This window comes from Octopus bimaculoides, chromosome 22 (genome assembly GCF_046866305.1).
Source record: "Octopus bimaculoides isolate indiv1 chromosome 22, ASM4686630v1, whole genome shotgun sequence".
Lineage (NCBI taxonomy): Eukaryota > Metazoa > Mollusca > Cephalopoda > Octopoda > Octopodidae > Octopus > Octopus bimaculoides.
In genome coordinates this window covers 2,979,403-2,984,158 of record NC_142949.1, presented here as the reverse complement: position 1 = coordinate 2,984,158, position 4,756 = coordinate 2,979,403, and the positions used below count along the sequence as shown (strand labels likewise).

Here is a 4,756-nt window from a genome sequence, read left to right as displayed (position 1 = left end):
ATATTTATATTTATATATTTATATATTTGATCCTTTATATTGAACACTCAATATTTCATCTACATTCAATACTTTATTTCATGGTGCCATCCATTTTTATTTTATTTTATATTATATATTGTATATTATATTATATATTGTATATTCCATATTCTATACCCCACATTAGTTCTGCAGGAATATAAATAAAACATAAAAAACAGACAGTGTTGGAACTCTTTTAAGCAAAATAATATATTCCTCTATACACAATCATACAAAAAAATCCACCTTTTTTTGTATTTATTTTTACTCGCATATATATATATATATATATATATATATATATATACACCAGGCATGTTGCTGTCAGTAGTTACTCAGGGTAGTCGGTCGGCGCCCTTTATATAGTAAAACGCACACAAAATAGGGAAAACATCGGCGTACGACTGAGTTGAAGGAGGATTACTATTGCTTTTATAGCACATGAAATAAACGGTGTTGTAGGACTGTACACAGCACGTGTACTACTGCAGTACTATTCGTAGCTTAAATAGTGAGATTGAAAAGCACGAGTGAATTACGCCTACCGAATCTATAACTCTGTGTGTGTGTGTGTCTGTGTGTATATATATATATATATATATTTATTTATTTATTTATTTATTTAGAATGAGTACAGTTGTAGTAACAAAATACGACTAATTCTTACTGTAATAGTTTAGAGTTAGAATCCAATAAGAAATGAAAAGCATTCAGGAATAATCATTCGATTTTGGCAAAAGTATTAACTGAGGTTAATCCATGAGACAGTTACATTTATATGTCTATGAATACAATTAGCTTTCATTTTTTACTGATTTCTAAACAGATTCCCAGTTTAGAAATACTTCACACACACATACAGCATGTTTAACATTCGTAACTTGTGTTGACTAAGTCTATTTCAGATAGAAATGGACTCGGCTTTAATGCACTGATATCCACTTGTTCCTGCCAACAATCCACAAAAATAACTGACGAATATTATTTTAACTTCGAAGAGACACACAGAGGAGTGTCCAACCTATCACATAACCGTGACAAATTAGCTGCAAGTGTTTGTATGGCAATGTCTGAAATGCTGAAGTCATGCACTAAAATCAGCTTTCATAAAGCACAACAATTAAAGAGAATATAACATGTTTATAGTCATCTCAGTGCTACGAAGTAACATTTCATCTCGTGAAAGTATATTCTGTTCTTGAAGGATTTGGTGTATCGTGCAAGTTACACCTATTTCATGTTCGTAAGGAAGGCTTTCCTGTCACCATCCAATTAATTCTAATGTAGAGAAACAGCTGCATACCTCAGCGAAGATATCGTTAGTCATAAACGACAGAAATCTGAATAGAAAAGGATCGTCTGTCCAGGAAGAGTTTTGAATTAGATTTGTTGGAGTACCAAATGCTACACAGTGTCGCTTCATAATAATCATACAGGGTGATAGAAGTTGATGGAATAGCAGCCGGTAAGTTTACGGTGCTATGTAGAGCTTCACTGAATACTTTACATTCTTCCCTGAAGACGGAGGCTGGTGTTATCCGATGATGGAATCAATTTACAATCATTATTTTGAACCCCTCCCCCCGAAACAGGTAAATTTCTTATTCAACCCCTGTAATTCCTGATATTTCTATTCTGTGTATGTCGGACCTTTTTATATGTGAACGTATGACATTTTTCTTTTCAAATGAATTTAGTAGTTTTTGTTTATCGACTTCCCTAACTTGCTTCCATACATTCACTCCTCCATCTACTCAAGTTTAAATCTTTGAGCCCTACGAAGTGTATTCCATACAGAGAATATCTGTCTAGGAGCTGCCTTCCAAGTCTTATGCTATCGGCCTCATGTACGCAAACTTGGTCAAGGGATGCACATCCACGCTTGGTGGTTAAAATATGTTGCCGGAGGGATATGATGCGACATGACGTAAATCTTCTGACACGTTCTTTACGTTTTAGGTAGAAGCAGCCTACCTCCCTGTTTATGTCGGGATTATGTGTGCTTGTTAGTATTTTTCGGGTGTTCATACCATTAGCTCGGATCTCATCAAGCGTCCAATTAAGCAACCCAAGTGTTGGCATGAGTGCTGGTACGGCAAACAAATTGTTGGCCATTGTTTTATTGAATGGAGAGAGTTCTGAATGCCAATTTTTCTTTATTTGGCTGTAATATTCTTTAGTGGCACGTGTTTTGTTACAGGTGCCATTGTAAGATATATTCTCATCCGCCAATGTATACCTGTAACATTCCTCGTCAGATACAGGGGAAACAGTCAAATGATTGATAGAGATGTTACTAGTTTCCCCCCTTTTCACAACCATGTAACAACACTTATCCTGACCAAATTCCAACCTTACATCCTTTGAGAATGTTGCTACTAGGTCAAAACCGCTGCGAAGCAGCACACGATCAAAATTTTACAAAAGCAGTTCAACAGACAGAAAAAAACGACAAGTTGTTAGGATATTATTTTCTACTCAAAGCACAAGGCCCGAAACTTTTGGGAAAGGGATCAGTCGATTAGATCGACACCAGTACGTAATTGGTACTTAATTTATCGATCCCAAAAGGATTAAAGGCAAAATCGACCTCGGCGGAATTTGAAATCAGAAGGAAGTTGTTAGGATTTTATTAAAAGATGTTATAGTATATAAAGTTAAACAGATAGTTTTTCCTGCTGCACTGTAACGTCAGGATGAAGTCCATTGTTAAAATGGGGGCAGCAAGGTGTTTTTAGCCAAACTGAAATTCTAAGAAATTGACTAGACCTTAGCTAACCTTTATAAGCAGAAATAATAGTATTCTCCAGTTTTTTTTTTTTTCTGTGAGAATAAATTCAATTGGATTCTGGAAGCTGCGAACGCCTGTTTAGTTTATACACTTTGTGGTAGGCATTTATGGAATTATTTTATGCTCCGTGAATTCGCCGGAACATTTTGCTTGTCAGTTTTAAAATAATTTCTGTGTCACATCTGGGTGAGTACAAAAAAAATCTCTTCAGTTATGTTATTGTAATATTTATGCGAATTTTGAACCCTGCATTTGTGGCAGGTTCTGTGGTAATTTTGCTAGCTATTTTATGTTAAGATAAATGTTAAAAATTGTATAAATAGCTAAAAGGTGTATGAATTTTTCATTAAGTCAAATTTTTCTATTAGACAACTAACTGTAAATTTTGTGTAATGGTTACACACCATGCTGTTCATGAAGTAGTTTTGTGTGAATTTAAAGCCAACAACATTTTTTGTTTATTTAATGTTTTAACTATAATTATTGATGTAATGTGGCAGCCGTTATGTGTCATCAACTTCTAAGTTTAAATGGTTGCTTTGACATTAGAAATCCGAGGTTCTAAAACCGAATTTGTGAAGCCAGATTTCATGAAATCCAAATTTTCGGAATCCATATTTTTTTTAAATCAAAATTTGTGATGCCAGGTTTTGTGTCAGGCCAATTTTCGTGAAACCAAAATTTCTAAGCCAGAGGTACGAATGCATGTTTGTCAAGCGGGGTTTCTGAGTCCGAATTTCTGAACTACACAGACACACACACACACATATATATAAGCAAAACATTCAAACACAGAGATTTGAAATGAGATATCACTAGTGTTCAGCAGTGGCATAGGTTGATCGCAGGCACATTAGCATTATATAGCTATGAATTTTAAATTTGCACGAAGCGTAATGATTATTAACAAGCCTCTGCCTGCTAGAAACAAGAGCTAAATTCTTAAATTAACGCTCGGAAAACATATATGCGAAACCTTCAAAATGTGTAATTCTAATTTTAAAGCTACTCAAAGTTTTGTGAATTTGTCGATTATTATATTCAGCAAATACTTTTAGTTAGAAAATTTTGATTTTGTAAGTTGTAAACACAAAATCTGAATTTATCAATTATTCTAACATTAATTCCATTTATTTTAAAAGATTTGCAAATTTAAACACACGTTTCCGATTTTGTCAATTATTTTACTTTTGTTAAATAAAAGTTTCTGCTAATTAATCAAGAAAATGTTTTGCTCGCATCTTAATAAGAAGCCAAACCGTAGCCTTTGGAAATTGCATTAAGTATAGTCTAAACGTGAATCATAAAAGTCGTTAACAAATCTATCGATGATAGACAGAAGTTTCTTCGATTGTTTATTTAATTTTTTTAGATCCGTGCCAAAAATAGTAATTAACAGAATAAAATCACAAACACAATGTTAGGCGATACTAAAGTGAAAAAAGATCGCTATTAGAAATATAAAATTTAAATAACTAAAAGTAACTGTGATAAACAAACAATGGTTGTAGTAAAGATTATGGAGTCGTAGTGTAAAACTATGGAGATAATGAATAAATTGAAAGAATAGACAAAGGAATTACGATCTCTTTAATGAATGGTTTAGGAAACGCGATACAGATTATTTGCATGTGATGCTGAAACATTTGAGGGCAAAAAAAATGTACGAACTTACGAACACATAAACATTTATTTAAACGTAAATCGGATGTATAATAAGCGAATTGCACGCCCGTATTTGAAGGAAGCTGACAGTTTGGTAAAACTGTGGATGAGTGGAAAGCAACCACACATTACAAAATGCCACAATATATGTGTGTCTGTATGGTAGGGTTCGTGTGTTAAATGTTTATATATTTTTCTGAACGAAAAAATATATTCACATTTCACCATAAGTAACACTATGCACAGCCCTCTCTCTCCTCCTTCTGTCTCTATATA

General features: G+C 33.6%; 1 long non-coding RNA gene across 3 annotated transcripts in view; it reads left to right on the top strand.

Moving 5' to 3' along the window:
* Positions 1-359: 359 nt before the first annotated feature.
* LOC128250553 (uncharacterized) overlaps positions 360-4,756 on the top strand; it is a 63,558-nt gene continuing 59,161 nt past the window's right edge. For all 3 annotated transcript variants that reach the window (XR_016237935.1, XR_016237934.1, XR_016237933.1), the window contains exon 1: positions 360-3,001. This is a non-coding gene — a long non-coding RNA (uncharacterized LOC128250553). The remainder of the gene's footprint in view (positions 3,002-4,756) is intronic.